A 20,084-nucleotide genomic window follows, 5' to 3' on the forward strand; every position below is an offset into this window, starting at 1 on the left:
CATCCACAACACATGGGAATTGTGGGAGTGCAATTTAAGATGAGATTTGGGTGGGGACACAGAGCGAAACCATGCCAGAAAGTTAGTAAATATATTGAGGATAATGACATATAGAGAGAAGGAAGACTAGAATGTGCCCTGTCGTGTTAGATTGGAATTAAGGTATTAATGTAAAGTTTTTAACAAGTATAGATTTTATACACAAAAGATACATACATGTATACACATATATTTCTTAGCCCTCACCTCTGAGGGGGTCTGGAAGCTCTAATGCTCCAGAAGGAATGAACACACTTAGCACATAGTTATTGGTTTTTAAACACCATTCTCTGCTATAATGAACTGAATACTCTTGGAGAAATAGGTAATTCCAACAGTAGGGCATGAAAAATACCAGATGAACCTGAAACATTTTATTGAATTATGCTCAAAAAATCAGTGGAATATGTCAAGGGATGTAAGAGTCTTTTTGAAGGCATTCCCAATGGGCAAATCTGGAAAAATTTGAGTATTAAAATAAATATTGGTAGGAATGGATTATAACTTACTGAATAGAATAAGAATCTATGAATTATCCTTATATCAATGAGTTTACACATACAAAAATCAATGTAAGAGGAGAAGAGAAAACTCTCGCAGCAGAATTCAAACTAATGATTAAATAATAAATGCTGAGTTAGGAAATCCTAAATGGAGGATAAAAGTAGTGGGTAAAAGTTTGATAAGGGTAGGACACTTACATAATTTTCAAGTATCTTCCAACAATCTACATATCATTTACAAAGGGAAAATGGTAATTTTAAGTGGGAGACTCAACCTGAACTCTATGATCATGGCTAACATCACCAATATTGGGACAACTGACATCACATGTCTCCTAATATGTTGCACTGAGAAAGACACAGCATCACTTCTGTGATATTCTTGCCAAAAATGCACAACCTAAATTTAACCATGAGGAAACACCACATTCAGAGATACTCTACAAAAATGACTGTACTCTTCAAAAGAGTCCTCCTGATTCTTCATGTCAAGGTCAAGAAAACAAAGGAAGTCCAAGGAACTGTTCCATATTAAAGGAATCTGAAGAGACATGACAATTAAATCAGAAAAAAAGTCTCTGATAGGATATTTTCAGATAAAAGAACATTTTGAGACAACTGATTAAATTTGAATATGGATTATGGATTACATAGTAATGTTGTATTAGTGTTAGATTTCCTGATTTTAATAACAGTATTATGGTGTCAAATAATTTTCTTGTCCCTAGTAAATGCACACTGAAGTATTTAAGCTTAAAGAGGAGAAACCTTTATGACTAAAAGGGAGGAACACCATATCAACAGTGAAGACCCATTATTGTTACTGTTATTGACAAAATACCCAGGGTGATCTCAGAACAAAGCAAAACCATGCTTTGCCTTTAGAGGACCCTAACTTTTCAAAGGCTTTAGGTTGAGATGTGTGTAGCACAAAATTTACCACTAATTTGTACAAATTCTTGAGGATAGTGACAGTAACGTTATAGATAAGCCTGAATTTTTGTTCTAACTTTTCTAAACATTGGTTCTGGTCTAATTTAACATTGTCTAAACTATGAGAAGTAATCTTGAAACCAGCCAACAATGAGTGGCAAGTGGGGTCACAGAGGAAGATAAAGCTTTGTAATACTGAGTCAGCCCCATATCTGGTCCCATTTGCAATCAGGAGACAGAGAAAAGAGGTGAATTACAATCTGTTTCCTTAATAGTCTCTGTTCAATTCTCCACATGACCACCCACCTCTGCCACCCCATTGTCCTGCTCAACATACGTTCCTCCCTCCCCTGCACCCTTTCCCTTCAGAAATGGACTGCAGTCATTTTTCATATGTTTTTGTTTTTAATCTGAGCATCTATTGAATATTATTATATGCTTTTTAAAATCCATACACCCTGGCAAGAGTTAACAGGATTCCAGATACTATCAAATATATTTAAACATGATGCTTGAGTGGTCTTTGCAGCTGGTAGGTTATACATAAAATATGTTCAGCCAGCGATAGCGTCCTTATCTAAAGACAGAAGCTAGCAAAATTTCATCCTGTGTGCTCTGTCAGATTGTTCCCTTGGACAGATGGCAGAAGACTCCCTATGACAAGTGTGAGATCCTATCTGGGTGTCATGGCAGTGGTTTTCTCATTGGCCTGGACAGAGCTCCCTGGCCACTGTCTTCATTTGAAGCGTGCAAATGAGTAGAGGCGGCTGGCAGAATGTGTGTGATCAATAAACTCACATAATTAGAATCTTTCTGAAAGAAGTCCCCCTGTGAAAGAACCCCTTTAGGGCTTGATTCCTCTGGCTAGTTGGGGTTTCACATTGTCTCACCCTCTTGTATATTTTTCCAAGTGACAAGAATAAACAGACAACACAAATGACCACTTTTTAATGTGTTGCACACTTATCCAGAATTAGGCCTTTAATCCTCTGACTCATGGAATCAGTTGGGAACTCACTAGGAAATTTAAACCCAGCACCCTCCTCAGTATCCTGTCTGTTTTTCATTGTTGTTGTTTTTGGGTTTTTTTGTTTTGTTTTGTTTCATTTCATTTCGTTTTGTTTTGAGATGGAGTCTCGCTCTGTTGCCAGGCTGGAATGCAGTGGCACTATCTCGGCTCACTGCTACCTCCACCTCCTGGTTCAAATGATTCTCTTGCCTCAGCCTCCCAAGTTACTGGGACTACAGGCACATGCCACCACTCTCAGCTAATTTTTATATTTTTAGTAGAGATGGGGTTTCACCATGTTGGCCAGTATGGTCTCGATCTCTTGACCTCGTGATCCACCTGCCTCGGCCTCCCAAAATGCTGGGATTATAGGTGTGAGCCACTGCACTCAGCCTCCTGTCTGTTTTTATCTGATCTCATCTCTCTGCTGCTAAAAAGCACTGCCACTCGATGCCCATGAACCCATGTAACCGCAAGCAAAAGGTCCTCTGTTGAATCCCTACCCTGTGCCATTTTCATACTGATGTGCAGAGGTTCCCTCTTCAGACCACAGGTCAAGCTCACACATCTCCTTGAAAGCCATCACTGGGTAAGCCTTCCTACTCACTCTAGCCATTTGTCCCTGACTGAACAGTAAATATTCCCTCAGTGCATTTTCGCAGGTATTATATTTGCATACCTCTCTAATTGCACATATATGCAGAGAAAGATATCACTTATATATTTACTGGTAAAAACATGTAACTTAAAATTTACTGTCTTAACCATTTTTAACTGTATAGTTCAGTAATGTTAAGTATATTCACATTGTTGTGTAACCAATATCCAGAACTCTTTTCATCTTGCAAAACTAAAACTTTGTATCCATTAAACAACAACTCCTCATCCCCTATTTCTCTATTCCCTGGCCATCAGTATTCTATTTTCTGTTTGTATGAATTTGACTACTCTAGGTATTTCACATAATTGGAGTCATACAATATTTGCTTTTTCTGAGACTGGTTTATTTCACTTGCCATAATCTCCTCAAGGTTCATCCATGTTGTAGCATATGTCAGAATTTCCTTCTTTCTTAAGGTCAAATAAAATTTCATTTTATGTATATACCACATTTTGTTTAACCATTGATAGATAAAAGGATAATTAACTCTTTATTAGATAGATATCAACTCCTTATCAGATATATGATTTTCAAGTATTCTCTCCCATTTCATGGGTTGCCTCTTCACTCTGTGATGTACTCATATATTTTAAAAGTTCTTTTAATGTGCATGTTTTTTGAGAGGGGAATCCAGAAGCCATTCATTCTTTAGTTGATATTCATGCCAAATATTTAGAAACTCAATAACATGTCTCAAAATTCACATCATTTGATAATGTTGTAACCACTTCAGAAAGTATACAAAATCATGATTATCCTTCACCCTGATGTGATTATTATGCATTGCATTCCTATATAAAAATATATCATGTACCCCATAAATATAAATACCTATTATACACCCACAAAAATTAGAAATTAAAAATTTTTTAAGTATACAAAATCATGAAGAGTTTATAAACCTATTTTTCTTAGATCTTCCCCTTCTAGCCATAGTGACCACCTTCCCGGTATGTTCAAAGCTTAGCACTTATTGTCATCACTTAGGCACATATTTCTCCAAACATATCTGTGGCCCTGAAGGCATTAAATAGCTCCCTTGATATTGCCCTGACTTCTTGCTAAGTCTGAGAAAAGGAAGGCGGCTTTAAAAAATTGTATTTACTCCAAGAAAAAGAAAGCAATCAGGGATTACTCAAAAAACTATTCCAGTCAACAGTGTATTTGGCTAGTTACAATAATATAGAACTCACCCTCTGGAGTGATGAAGTAAGACTCCACCCCTTCATAAAAGCAAGAATACTGACAAAACTGTCAAAATTAGCTTTTTCAGAACTGTGAAAATTACTGAAGGCATGTAACAATCAAAGGAGACTTAATTCAAGAACAACAACTGCATTTCTCTAAGAACAGGAGCCTCACGTCCTTTTGACTTGTCCTACTCCCGTGCCCTTCTCCCCAGCTCTGTGGTAGCTTTAAAAGCTAGCAACCTCACAAACACGGTAGTTGTGAAAACCAGAAGCCCAGTAGCCAATGGAGAATGGGAAACAAGGCACAAATTGGTTTCAAGCTCTCCAAAATTCCCATCCCCAGATAATTTTCACTATTTAAGCTGTCTGGGAACTTGTTTGAAACTTCCTTTCTCAGGGCTTGTCTTTTACATGGCCAGAATTCATTTTGTGTGACCAGCCCTACCCTCAGGCACTTGTCAAAAGCAAACAGCTGCAAGTGTTTCACATCACAACTGCCCACATTGCAAAGGACCCAATTTTAAAAAATTTAAATTTTAAAAAATGGGCAAAGTACGTGAAGAGAATTTCTTCAAAGAAGAGGTCATTTGTCAATAAACCATGGGGGAAAGAGTGCTTAACATCATTAGTCATTAGAGAAATGGAGATCAAAATCACAATAAGGTACCACTTCATACCCACTAGGATGGCTATAAAAAAATAGGGATACTAACAAGCGTTGGCAAAGATATGAAGAAATTTGAACCCTTGTGCATTGCTGATGGGAATGCCAAATGGTGTATCCACTTTGAAAAACAGTTTGGAGGTTCCTTAAAAAGTTAAACAAAGTTATCATATGACCCAGCAATTCCACTCCTTAGTATATCTCCAAGAGAATAATAATGTATAACCACACAAAAACTTGTTCATGAATGGTCATAGCAGCATTGCTCTTAATATAAAAAAATAGAAACAAAATGCCCATCAACTGATGATGAACTGATAAACAAAATATGGTATATCCATATAATGGAATAAGGTTTTGATATATGCTACAAGATGGATGAACCTTGAAAATGATAAGAAGTGTGAAAGAAGCCAGACACAAAAGGCCACAATTATATGCTTCTGTTTATTTGAAATGGCCAGAAGGGAAACCCATAGAGACAGAAGGTAGACTGGTTGTGGTCGAGGAACAAGGGAGGAGAAAATGGGGAGTGAATACTAATAGGTACAGGATTTTTTTAAGGATAAAAACGTGCTGCAATCAGTGGTGACCAATGCATAACTCTGTGAATATTCTACGAAACACTGAATTGTACACTTTTTAAATGTTAATTTTATAGTACGGGAATTACATCTCAATAGTTATCTTTTTAAAAAGGAAATGATGCAGAAGGGGCCATAAGCTCAAGATTTGTGATATATGAGGTATCAACACTGATGACTTCAAAATGATCTCTCCAAATCTATTATCTGCTCTTTATTATTAGACATTGTTTTGAAGTTATTCTGTGATTGTACTTTGAGAAATGTTTTCTAACCTTGTCTCCTGCCGAGCTTACCTGAACTACTTAACCAACATTCGGTTTAAACATGGCCTTTGTCCTTCTACCATCCCATTAAGTAGAGTTTATACATTGGCCTTAGAATTAGTCCTTGTATAGTAGAGTGGACAAGAAACCTTTGGCTAATTTAGCATCTGCCAAGAATAAAGCTACCTCCAAGAGCTGTTCAAGGGCCATGATAAAGACAGACTCCAGTTCCAGAGAGTGTATTTACTTGGTACCACCACTTCAGCTGTACTCTTATGTGATTTGACCAAAATTTAGAATATCTCATATCTTAATAGCACAGTTCTTTATAGCCCTCAATCTCTAGACTTCTTTGGTTCCTAGATACTGTGCACAATTTTCTTCTAAGCTTATTGCCAGCCAACATTCTCCCTAAGAAGCAGGTGGTGCTTTGGGATGCCTGCTCTATTATTGGCCATTTGCAGACTTAAAAGCATCTTTGTGACATTTTCATGAGTCAGATGCCTAGCTCTGTTGATCTTTCCTTGGGCTCTGTGGAAAGAATTAGTTTACTGACCAATACACCTATATTAACTCTAAATTATACACACTTACACTGAATCTGCACATAATATTCCCATGAGACTCTGAGAGGTCAGATAGTTGTCTGATGGAGCAGGTAATTTCCACTGGAATAAAGCAGGTTACATTTTACTCCGCCCCCGGCCCCACCACCTTATTTGTAACTTTTACACCTTTTGTGACTTGAGACTATAGTCCACTATCCATCCTCCATTAGACACTCCACTATAGGCAGCAGAAAAATCTGCAAAAGCCTATGTGCAGATAATGTTATTTTATTTCCATAAATGGAAAAGTCCGTGTAGAACGGACTTTTGCTGTTCTGGTCCGTGTTGCTCTTCCTTTCTAACTACTACTAGGAAGTTCAATTGATAACAAGACCAATTACCCCAAAATGAAGGTCATTGATTTTAGTAAGTAGTTTTCATCTTTTCACTAGCCTTACCTAAAATGCCTCTGCAAAAGTCTGTATCCGTAACTGGTTCCAGGGCTAGTGGCTTAATTTAACATTTTGGTAAATGATTTTATAAACTGATAGAGCAAGCATTTTTCTATCAGCTTATCTTGGATAGTTGACCTAGAAATACATTGTTTATAGTTAGGGACACTTTACTGAGGTCTGCGTTCATCTACATGTATTTAGGAGTGTTCACAAGCCAAACTGGTGTGGCTGGGAGCACCTGCCTACCTAAATATTGGCTCTGACCCCAAATTGCTTTTTGTGTAAAGCCTTGGTTTTCCCTCGTGGGCACTTCATGTGGAGGACAATTGGTTTTATTTTTTAGTTGAGGTCCCAGCAATGTTTCTCCACAGTCATGACACTCAACCCTTGTTCAGTTGGTTGTTAAAGCACTGGGCCCTGCATTCACCTGGCCACATAGAATATATGCAGGCTAATCACTTGCCAGGGAGGATGCTCTTGAATCCATTACTGCTTAATAATTATTAGAAGTTCACTTGAGTCAGCATCCATAGTACCGTTCTTACCAAATTCTATGCTGCCATTTGTATAGTAATCCTACATGGGGGAGCACACTAAGAAGTTAATTGGTGAAACATGTTGCATTTACTGTGAGAAGGTATTGAGGATGTATCAGGACCCAGGAGAGAAATTTTGAATCTCTGAAGAAGATATTTTTGTGCCTTTCCTAAACAACTGGTTTAACTCTACCTCAAAGACACTCTAAACCATGTAATTGATCCTATTCCCTTCTTCATTCTGGCCATGAGGAAACTCTGAGGCAGGTTTACAGCACACTCTAACAGTACTCAGCACTTATAGTGCATGAACTCATTTCAGCTACATCTTATTTTTCTACCCTTCTATTACCTCGTCCCTGTTTTCTCACTGACTTTTTTTTTTTTATCTTTGCTGGTATTTTTGTAAGCCACTTCAAACACATCTTGCAAAGAGGACAGATAAATAAATACATTTTTGTAATAGTGCTGTGTGAAGGATAGTTCTACAAAGCAGTAGGATAAAAATCTTATCAGAAAAAGAGACTTCTGTAGAATCTCTGTGGGTAGACATTCTATTCTCACATAATTAAAAAGTCATAATAGGAATATGTTACAGCCCACCTAACCAGGAAACTGAGATAGAAATGTTAATTGAGATTGTGGAAACTGCAAAATTAGGCCAGGTAGTAATAATGAGAGACTTTAATTACTCAATCATAGATTGGCAAAATGCCTCACAGGGACAAGGGTTGGAAGTGAGATTTTTAGATAAGAGAAATTACAGCTTCTCAGAGAAAGTAGAGAAGGAGCCTGTATGCTCAGGGAATATTCTAGATGGGGCTCTGACACTGGATGGAAACTGGTCCACAGGGTGATGCAAAAACATTAACACTGACCACAGGCAATTTAATTTCATAGCCTTGTGGGCAAGTTAAAATCCACTACATGTCTACCTTATATTATAAAGTGTCTTATGATAAAAATGAAAGTTAGAATTTTAAAATTCAATAACAAAAAACAAACCAAGAGAATATTTTCAAAGCAACTTATCAGCAATCCAGGGAAAATTCCAAGGGGTTATGATCATCCTCAGTGGCTAGCTGACAGAGTCAGAGACATAATTGCTGGGGCAGGGGAAGGGAGATGTCTTCAAAAAGCAGAAAAAAAAAACAATGGAAGAAGACATGTAAACACACAAAATATACAGGTGAGGAATAACTTAAAATTATACAAAAAACAAAAAATATCATGCATCACGTAGAGGATTCCAAAGGTCCCGGGAAAAGTGAGCCAGGGAAAAGAAAAGAAGAAAGTTAACAAAACGAGATCTCTTTAAAATAATGTTACCAAAGCTGAACAAAAGGAGAAAGAAGTAGCAAAATATTGATAAAGTCTTTGCCTTAATTTTCAGAGAGATTCACCTGTAATAAAATATCCCTTGAAACCCAGGTAAGAATAAAGACTACTATAAATATAATCACTGATCATAATAAGCTAATAAGCTAATGCACCCAAAAATGTAGATAATTTGGAGACTTTGGGGGTAAAATATTCAAAGAAGAAATAGAGCAATTTTTAGTTACACTGTGTACCTGTCATAGATTACCTCTGTCTTAGAAATACTGAGCCAAGGCAGGGGAATGATAACTAAATAGAGGCTCATTGTACACTTTTTATTTTTTTTAATAAAATCTACCTGGAAGAAAGAGAATATAGCTTATGAATGGGTGAACAAATTAATAGTTTTGGTGCCATATATAAAAATACATTAAAAATGGTTAACCAAGAAAATATTTTTAATTGAGTTAAGATTTGGGGAAAGGGATGACAGCATGATAATTTTAGGCAAAAGAAGTATAAAAACACAGTGTGCCAGAGATCAGTTCCAGGCCTAGTGATTTAATTTAACATGTTGGTAAGTGATCCGTGAGAGGGAGAAAACAGCAAATGCGCTAATAATTCTGGTTATTACAGAGGCATAACTATCAAGAAAAATCTACATGTGTTTTGGAGGATGCAAATAGAGAGTAAAACAATGGATGAGCAATACCTCTAGGAATAAATAAATCAAATTTTCCTAATAAAAGGAGAATTTCAATTTGAAAAAATATTCCAAATATAATAATGTTCTTCCTAACTTTCTACCCAGATCCTTTCTTTCTAAGTCATCTACACACTGAGGCAGTCCGCAGGAGTGGAATCTGTCTTTCACAGCCATCCTCTCAGAAACACCATTCCTGGAGTCTAGGGGCTGCTGGGGCTAGCAGGCAAGCCCTGTTTGGGCACAGTTTGTTTCAATAAAAGCAGCATCATTCATAGCTTATAGTGCCTTGCCATGCACAAGTCATGTTCCTATCCAGTGCTGCATTGCATCCTGTCACAATATGTTATTCATTTCATTTACAGATCAGGAAAGTGGGGGGTAGTAAACACAAAAGCAGGCCTGCCTGGCTCACCTCCACTACTGGATGTGCTTCCAGGGCTAGTCCACACCCCCGCCAAGCACCCTTCTCCGAAATATTAGGATAAAGAGACACTCTGAAACTTGTTAAAAAGAGAGTTTCGGACAAATTTAGAAGAATGCAAATCACACAGTGGATAATAAATGAAGATGATTCATTAACCAAGAAGTACCACTGAGGGAAACGAAAATAAATGCAAAGAGTTTTGGCAGACTTTGAGAGGAAAGGCTATTCCAGGTTCACATCTGGGAAGTTCATCTTTCCATACTCGAAATCTCACATGAAACTGCTCTTGCTAAGTGAGTCCAAAACTGAAGTTGGTTCTCCAGCCCTGAATACTTCACTTCTTTCAGAAGTCCATTCCAGCTCTCGAGGTCTGCATTGCTCTGCTGTGATTGACTCCAACCATCCAGCCCACAGTCTCTGGGGTATGCCGTGCTCCTGCTCCCCTGTGCAAGCATCTCTATCCCCTCTGATACTAGAGAATCTCCATCTCGTCCCTTCAGATGTCACACAGCACTTCCCTGTGGAGCCTTGGCCTGCTGCTACCCTTGGTCTACTTTGTAAGTGCCTTCTTGGCTGCCGCCCAGATCCTCACCCTGCTCACTGTCTCTGGCCTTTGTGTTGCCCTGTTCTCCTGTGAATAGAGGAGAGGGAGCCCACTGAAAGATCTCACTTCAGCAGACTGTAGGAAATGCAGGATTTGCAACCTTTTACTAACATGAAGTCGAAGCTGCAAATCAATCCAGTGTCTGTAATCCCCCTGATTGCATCTCTTTAGGAGAAATTTTGTAAGTGAAGTGATTTGCAGGTGGTCTCTTTGATGCAGATACCTGGGACAAATTGTAGAGTCTGGTTTGAAGAAGCAAGACTGTGAAGGACTCAGCACTCTTATCATCATGCTGAGTATGCGTGGCATACACTAAACTCTTTTTTTCCGGGTTTGCCTTTTTCTCCAGCCAGTGAGAAAACTACTAAATATCTTGTTCTAAGATGGTTTTGTTCTGGTCCCTATACAAGAGACAAGCTTGTTTTAAAAGGAGATTTGAAGAAGCGGTAAAGAAAATAAATGATCACTTTGTACTTCCAAATTATGACAAAGAAGTTGAGGATGTTTTGACAGTAAGCATATATGAGATCCTGAAATAATAATAGAGTTGTATACTAACTTTGACCTCTGCAAAGAGAGCTGAAAGTAAATGTTCCTCTCAAGAGCTGGAAAAAGAGCAATTTTGTTAAATGATGATAAATAATACGTATAATTTAGACAAACATGTACCTAATGCCTAAATAAGAGGGACCTAATTTTAAGAATGTTGTGAAGGAACCTGAAAAGTAATTTGAGCCTATCTCTTCCCAAGACAGTATATTAAGGTGTGTAAGAACATGGACTCTGGAGCCAGGCGGCATGGATTCAAGTCCCAGTCTGATACTTAGCTGTGTGACCTCGGGCAATTTGGTAACATCTATGATCTTGGTTTTCTCAACTATGTGAAAGGCATAATAGTCTCAACCTTATAGAATGTAATGAATAATATCGAAAAGCCTCTAGAATAAATAAATTGAGAAACTTACTACCTCACGAGGCAACCAGATCCTCACTTCTGTCTTACCTTCAGCTGAAACTAACCTCCTCACAAAATTCCACTTATTGGCCTAGTTTGGCAATATAAAATACTCACTTTTCCAGATGGCAGCCCTTTAAATATTAGAAGACACCTACAGAATTTCCTTCTTAAAATACTTCTTCACACTGAACAGACTCATTTCTTTGAATTTGTCATATGTGACAAACTCAATGTGTTGGTTAGTCCAGCAGCTGATTCCAACCTCTTTTATTCTTTCTTCCTTGCTCCCTCCCACTCCAATGCTAGGTGCCAATATTTGCTTTCCTAGCACCCCCTTACATCTAGGAATAGATGGGTGGTCAAGCCCTGACCAAGAAGACCCAGGAGACATAAGGAAAGTTTTCTTGGTGACTTTTGACTTTTTGATAAAAGAGATGGAGTCACCCACACTGTCCGCTTTGCCCCTTCTTCCTGCCTTTAACATGGATGTGATGCCTGAAGCTGTGGTGGTTGTCTTGCAACCACGAAGCCTTAGGCATGGCGATGCTAAAGATAGAGGAACAGACATATGCAAAGAGCGTGGACCTTGATGTCAGGGTTGAGCTGCTGAATAGGTGCCAGTAATTGTGCATAATGCATATGAAGAGAGAAAGAAAAATGTGCAAAGTGTTCAGGTTTGATGGATCTGTGGAAGCTCTTTGTACTATTTTAACACTTTTCTGTATGTTTGAAATTATGTCAAAATAAAAAAGTGAAAATGACATGTTGGCAAAAATATCTATGCAAAAAGATATTGCAACATTTGTTTTTATGAGCAAAAGATCATCATGACCTAAGTGGGCATCTTTGGGAGAACTCTTAAGTAAATCATGTATACCCATACTAAGGGCAGCCCTTGAAAAGAATGAAATATGTCTCATTCTTTACTGACCTAAAAAGTCCTTCAAAATATATTGTAAAGTGAAAAACAGCAAGCTATGTAATAACATGCCAAGTATGATTCACATGTGTGCAAAAACACAGAATATTCTCTCTGAGTGTGTATAAATTGTTAGAAAATGGGCTGGAAGGATATACATCGACATCTAAAGTGTGGCTGTTTTCAAGAATGAATGTTAGACTGGGGGTGGAAGTGAAAAATTTGGTGAAGCAAAACTTTTACATTTTACTGTCCTTTGAATTATTTTTCAATTAGTACGAATATATATATTTAGAAAAATAGATTTTCCTTCTCTCTGCCATATGTGAACACTGCACTAGTATTCCTAAGTGATGAATCTTGTTCATGCTATGTGCTAAGGCCCATTCTCAGCTTTATTCACTGTGATGCTTTTTGATAGGGTTCTGTTCTGTTTCTAATTCATCCTTCTTTGGTGTTCTTTTGTCATTTTTGTACATATCTCTGAGGATATGAGTCCACCAAAGGCAACAGGAGAGGCCTTAAGAATGCCTTTCACTACTTGTCACTGGTTTTCTTCACTGCAGCTGTGTAGAACACTAAGAAGAGCTTCAGTTTAGACCCTGCAGGGCCATCTCAGGCCATGAGACTACACCCTAACTGGGAGAAATAAATGTCACTGTCAAGTTCAAATGAAAATGCATCTTTTTTGTAGGAAAATGTGTAGCTACACACATTTTATGGTCAAAGACTGCCTTTTTCATGTTTGATTTTTCAAAATCTCACAAGGGTGAACAAAAAATGTTCTTTTTATTTATCATCTCTCCATGCTTCCTCATTAAAATAAAGAGAAGCTAACATTATAACAGTGTTGATTAATTACTGATATGAAGCATTTAAATGTGTCCCCATTTCTTCGTCTAGGAACACTTGGAAAGAGGTGACAGGTATTCGGGACAGTGCAGAGTGTCGTGAACTGTGGGACTGCCTTTCTTTTCTTGTAAGCAGACAGGAGAGCTTGCTACTAATTTTACTTCAAAAACTGTTTGCTTCCAAATTCTCCAACTGGCCAACACAGATGTGTTTGCCTGAAGGTCTCCATTGCCTATTTCACTCTCTATGTTTTAGAGAATGCAGAAAAGTATGAGTCTCCACTTTACTTAACTGTATCAATCAAATTATAGTAATCCCTATAAATAATTCGAGTATTTGGAGTATCTATAATATTCAGTTGTCACCAGTGAGAGAAGCAGCAGAGAGAAAATAGACAAATACATGAAAGTAAAATTACTTATTCTTTTTGGCTTCTCAAAGTTAGAGAAAGACCAACTGCAAGAACTGGAGAAATACATGTAGTCAAGTGCTCTAAGGGATACACAATTCTCTCTTCCTTCCTCCCCACTCCCCACCTCTTTTCTCTCCCTCCCTCATTCCTCCCTGCCTTCCTCTACCTCAGAAAGTAATCTCATCCTTTCGTCACATATTATTGAAATCCCAGTTCTCTAAAAAACTCTCATTTTTGCCCAGACTGAGAGCATGTCATTTGGAAGTGATGTGCAAGGCAAGAGATAACCAGGTAGAACTCAGCGATTCGCCACAGAAAATGGTTCCATGTTTGGCCGTAATGCTATCAGAGTCTGTCCCTCAATAGCTCTTTACTGCTCTGAGCTCAGAATCTGCTGATTCAAGACTTTGCCTGCATGGGGAGGTGTGAGGGTGGGAGAGAAAGGGAAGCCTAGCAGTGCAGGAAGAGTTAGGAAGAAATATTAATAGTTCTTCCAGAACACATAAGGGGATTTTTTTTTTAACATAGAAATAGTGCCCCCTCCCCTTCTTTGCCTCTCTCTACCTCTCGTTCTGTGTCTTCATTTCATGCTGTGGTTGTGTTGATTGGGAGAAAAGAATCTTCTCAGCTAGCTGCTTAGTACCAAGCAGATGCACTCAGTTGAAAATGGTTAGCGGTTAGGGGTTAGCCAAACACAGGCAGCAGATGTGATAAAGCTAAGTACGGATGTTTGGGTGGTGCGGTAATGGGAATTCAAAAAATGAAAGACTTCAAATCACCAAAAGCACATTGGAGCACACATACATTTCCATTTGTATAGGTTCCAGAGAGAATCAGCACACACCCCAAATGGGCAGACAAAATAGAAACATCTAGGAATAAGTTAGATATGATTCTATTTCATTAATAATTCATCTTTCAGTTCTAATAATTTCATACAAATTCAGAGAGAGATACCAAACTTTCATTGTCTTTGGACCCTATGGATTTTAAATGGTTATATTTTTGTTTAGCAATTATCCTCTTGTTTTAATGGTGGCTCTTAAACTTTTCCTTTATTTGAATCCAAAAGTATTTTAAATTCATTGAATAAATAAGTTATCACTTTTCAAAACTTTTGTTCTCGTATTGGCTTTCTAACTTTCCCTTGTGCTTAAATCATGGAGTTTTAGTCATGAACACATTCATGTCCTCATTTATCAATAATGATCTTGAAAGTATAAAGGAAGCTCCATCAGAGTGAGGTAATAAATTCACAAATTATATTTATGTTTCCACATATTTTAAAGTGCCTCATTTCACATCAGGAGGCCAGACTCTTCAATATTATTCTGTGATGATGTCTTCAATCAAAAGAAGGCATTAATTAAGGAAACTGATAAGGAGCTTTGTGGATCAAAGTGAACATAAAGGCATAAGCCATTAATGTTTACACTTTTATTTATTTCTATTTAGTTGATCTTAGTTATTTAGTTATGCAAATAATTTATCTACTATTTTGGAGAGTGAGAAAGGGAAGGAGAGAGTCCAGTCTTCATTGTTTCCCCATCTAATAAATCAACTTGATCTTAATGTTGAACTGCTTTTCATCTGGCTCTTATCTTTCCTTCCTATTCAGTCATGCCAGTACTTAGTAGCCTCCAGTACTCTTTCTTTTTTCTTACAACCTCAAACCTAATGCCAAGCCACATCTACACTTAAGCTCCCTTGACACATGCACATATATGCTGTGGCTAATAATAAATTACATGTATAGGGGAACTGGAATTGTGTCTGTGAATGAGAAAAAAATCTGTAAGTAACTTTATCCATCATCTTTACTCTTTAACTCCTGAAAATACTCTTGTATTTTGATGTGTGATTTTCACTATCACCATCTATTACTGTCAACCAGTAATGATGGTTGCAAGCAAGGTGCTTGAATTTATACTCGTGCAAATAGCATAGAATTTTTATTTCTTACCTGGATTGATGCTCCAGGTAATTATTACAAAATCTGACAAAAATGGGTGATCTCATTTAAGCTAATCAATTAAAAGGTAAAACAAAAAAAGAAGCCTAATTTATAAATTCACTGGTACAACACCTTATCTATCTATAATTATTAAGAAATTTTCAAAATTATTGAATCAATAATTTCAGTATCAAATTTATTTTACTTTATATTTATTTTACTTTACATTTATTTTACTTCAACTGTTTTAATAAAATAGAGATTTACAATATCTTACATGCCTCTGCTTTTCTAAAATAGAGAAAAGTGAACATAAAAACTTCTAAAACACTCAAAATTGCTATTAGTATCATTAATTATTACAATTTTATTTTCAAAAAAAACTAAAAAGAAAAGAAAATATGGGTGCACTGAAAATTTCTCATGGACTAAGTCTATGCCAAGTCCTGTGCTAAGGCCACTTTTTCATAAGTGCCTTAAGAATAAGATAACCAGCCCTATACACTAGGAACTCCTAAATGACTTGGATCCTGTGCTAAGATCTTCAGCAGTGTCCATATGTAGGACAAATCAAAAGACTTTCACCACCACTATCATTATCATCATTACCACCATTATCACCATTATCACCATCATCATAGCTGGCATTTATTCCAGATAGTTAACATTATCTCATTCAATCTTCACAGCATCAATAGGAGGTCTGCAGTATTATTTTGCAGAAGAGGCAACTGAAGTTTAAAGGGGTTTTATAATGTCCACAGGCCATACAGCTGGGACATTATGGAAAGCCTATACTCATTATCATTAAGCCAAACTTACCCGGTCCTACAAATCTACAGAGTTTTATCCCTGTGGTGTCTGATATTCCCTGAGATAGACCCCTGACACCAGCATTTACGTCCACTTGCACATTCACTTTCACGACCTTTCAAATTCCTCACCTCCCAGTTTCACACCTACCTTCTATTCAAATCAGCCCCACTGCATAACTGGCCACAAACACATCCCACCAATATGAATGTGCCCTGGGTTATAACATCTCCTTCCACTGCTCTACCCTCCAGCCTTCTCAACTTTCCTACTTCCCCACTCCCATGAAACCCTTTTCTCCCTCTCCATCCTTCTATGCCTCTCCCTGACCTCCACTCACCGGACTCACTATCAGTTCATCTGACTTCTTCAACTTCATGAGCCCCTTCTGGAAAACTTATCCTTGATTCTTGGGTTGACTATTTTTAACATGGCCTTCAGCCACTCCAGCTTCTCAGACTTCCTCCCTCACAAACTGCTGTTCACAGCTCTCTTCCCTTCTCCCGTTCCATGTGATGCTTCTGAATACAAAGTCAACCTAGACTTGCATAAGAGTAAGATGCAGTCAAGAAACACCAGCCACTGTTTCCTAATATGTGATGCTTGGCAAAACCTTTGTTCATTTTCCTACTTCCCAAAGTTAACACTCTAAGACTCTTTTTTTCCTGGGCCCACATTTCAGGAACTCTACAACAGGAGTATACAGAACCCTAAATCCTACTTTGAGGCTATTCAAGTTGCACTAAGTCACTTTTTGTTTTCATCCCTCAACACCTGTGGTTGTCCACATTCATTCTCTTATCTTTCTTCCATCTCTAAGAAAAAGAGATAGTCTCTTTATTATCATTTGAACTCTCACATCTCTGTTCTGCTGCCCAAATACATCCTCCCCTTCAAGAACTTTGCTCTTCATTTATTATTTCCAGCCTCTCTTTGCAGGGCCCTTTTCTTCCAAGACACGCAGATGTCCTCAATCCTGGAGAACAGTGCTTTACTTTTTCTCTGCTCATCCCTCTAATGACCACTCTCATTCTCTTTTTTTTCACTGCCATAGTTTTTGAATGAATGATTTTCTACCATGTGACTTTTATTCTCATCAGTCTCCAGAAATGGATTGCTTCTCTAAGACTCCAGTAAGGGTCCCTTCTGAAATTCAGTGACCTTTTCTCTGCATCATTTTCCTTATCTTTCTGAAATAACACATTTTGTTTTCCACACCATTTTTCTTACAACTCCCTCTTTTAGTTTTCCATTATCTTGCATTAGTTTGTTTGAATTCCTTCTATTTCTCTACATAGTTTTCTGTTTCTTTTACCGGTCCTGCTTCATCTTCCCACTCACTGTCCCTATACATAGGTCTTTAATGACCACAGTCTTTTTCTTGGATTAATTCACTCTTATTGTTTCAGTTATACTGATAAAAGAAATCCTCCTCCTCCCTTGACAGTGCACCTAAAACCAGTCCCATTTCTTCCACTAGCCACAGGACAGCTCCTTAAATGTTCTCTCACAGCTCAAACTGATACACCAAAGTGTTGTTTTGCACAACAGTACACACACACACACACACACACACATAATAAAGTCTCCATTCCTCAGCACTGTGCCCTGTTGTCATTAAGTATTGTTACTACCTTTGAAAAATACCTGTCACACATCCCCCTCACCCTATTCCCAGACTAGCTCAGGCCATCAGCATGTTGTGATTTTGTAACATCTTCTTAACTATATTCCTCTCTGATTTACTGTCCAGCTAAACCTTTCCATTATAGAACAGTTTGTTTTACTAACAAAGTCATTCATATTATTTTAGAAGTTTATAAAATAAAGGTTTTAAAAAAATCTGACTTATAAACCCATCATTAGATATAACCTCTAGTAACATTTCAATGTATTATCAGCTTTTCATATACAACTTTTCAATATTTTATAAATGGCATCATACGTTGTGTTTAAAACTTAAACATATATCATGAATATGTTCAATGTCAAGAAGAACGCTTCTTCATCATCACATCGTTGGATAAAATTTACGTAACCATTGGCAAACATTCAACTTGTTTTCAGTATTTGGATTTATAAACAGTACTGTGAAACACATTCTTGAAGCTAAATTTCGTATACACACTTTTATTTAAGCAAAATTTTTGAGTCAGCATGGGTATTTTTAAGGCTTTTGACATAAATTGCAAAATTGCTCGTCAGAAAGGTTATAACAATTTGGAATCCCACTGCATGAAAAATGTCTGCTTTCTTGGACCTCATGCACACTGAGTACCATTTTTTAAAAATCTATCCCAGGTGAGTGAAATGGTAAATTGAAATAGAATCTCTTTTTATATGTTTGTTAGCCATTTGGAGTCAAACATACTAGGAAAAAAACAAACAAACAAAAAATAATTGTGTGCCTATAGTTCACGTGGAAAGGAGGAAAGGAGGGTAGAGAGAAGGCTAGGCAGCTAAAACAGAACTTTAGTCCTCATACAACACAGGGTTCAGAACTACTCTAATCCCCATCAGCTCTTAATACTTAGAATATTTAAATATCTCCACTAGAGATCTCCCCTCTTCCTCCCTTTGCCAACCCAAGTAAATAACAGCATCTAATGTTTTGAGGTAGAATACGGAGAGGCAGCACACATGTATGTTTCTTCATTGCTTCTATTAGCTTCAAAGCACCCTTTAAAACGTGCCATTTCAATGAGAGTTATACAGCTGTCAGCTCACCGTCTCCTCTAGCTTCCGCACAACAAAAGTGAGATCTCCAGCCACATGCTCATTATAGAATTCCACTCCAACTAAACAAGTTGGATACACTATGAAGCTCACTGAGCAGGGTTTGACTGGTATGGAAATGTATCTGCCTTTGATCCTGGCAAAATGTGTTGGTTGGAAATTTGGGATCTGTCAGAAAAGGAGGTAGTTTTAAATGAAGGTGAGGTGAGGTGAGATTTCAAGATATGATTTGGGGAAGACGGAGAAGAATTATCAGTGTGAAGCCACGAGAAAGGCTTGGATACACTGTAAAGAAAGAGTAGTCATTATTACCCAAAGCATTTATACCACACCACTGTAGATATATTCAGCTTTGGATGGGGTTTCTTATTATAATTGAAGGTTTAAATTCTACCTTCTCCCTCACAGCCAGATTAGGGAGATGTTCTTAATCCTCTCTCCTAGGGGTTGCCAAAAATGATCAGGGATTTGAAATATGACACAGCACATTGACAGAGCTATAGAAGAAGAGTTTCAACAATTTTTGTTTTTCTGAAATCTAGGATAACGACTTTTCCTTTCATCTGTAATTTCACTTAAAACTAAAATTTTAAAATTAGATCACATAAATTCTCTCAAATGTTTAGATATGTTTCCATTTGGTCATCCTGAGCTTTTCAATTCTAGAATCTCAAGCCCAGAAAGGAAAGTCATTTGGCCCTGACTCCTCCTTCTACAGTTAAGGGAATGAGAAGTCCCAAAACGTGAGAATGCACTCAGGTTCCCTCTGCAACCATGTAGGGGAGTAAGAACTAGAATCCTGGCTTTGGAATCCGGAACCAGTGTTCTTTAGGACACAACCAATTTCCTGTCATAACATTCCAGGGAAGATTCCTTCCTTTGTGGGTCTGAGATTGGAAAGCAAAGCAGAAATAAATTTCATGGATTCAGGGGCAGATTCTTTTGTAAAGAGCGTCAGCTCTCTGTGGTCTCCCTTCCACTACATTCACCCCAGGCTC

Source organism: Macaca fascicularis, chromosome 2 (genome assembly GCF_037993035.2).
Source record: "Macaca fascicularis isolate 582-1 chromosome 2, T2T-MFA8v1.1".
Classification (NCBI taxonomy): domain Eukaryota; kingdom Metazoa; phylum Chordata; class Mammalia; order Primates; family Cercopithecidae; genus Macaca; species Macaca fascicularis.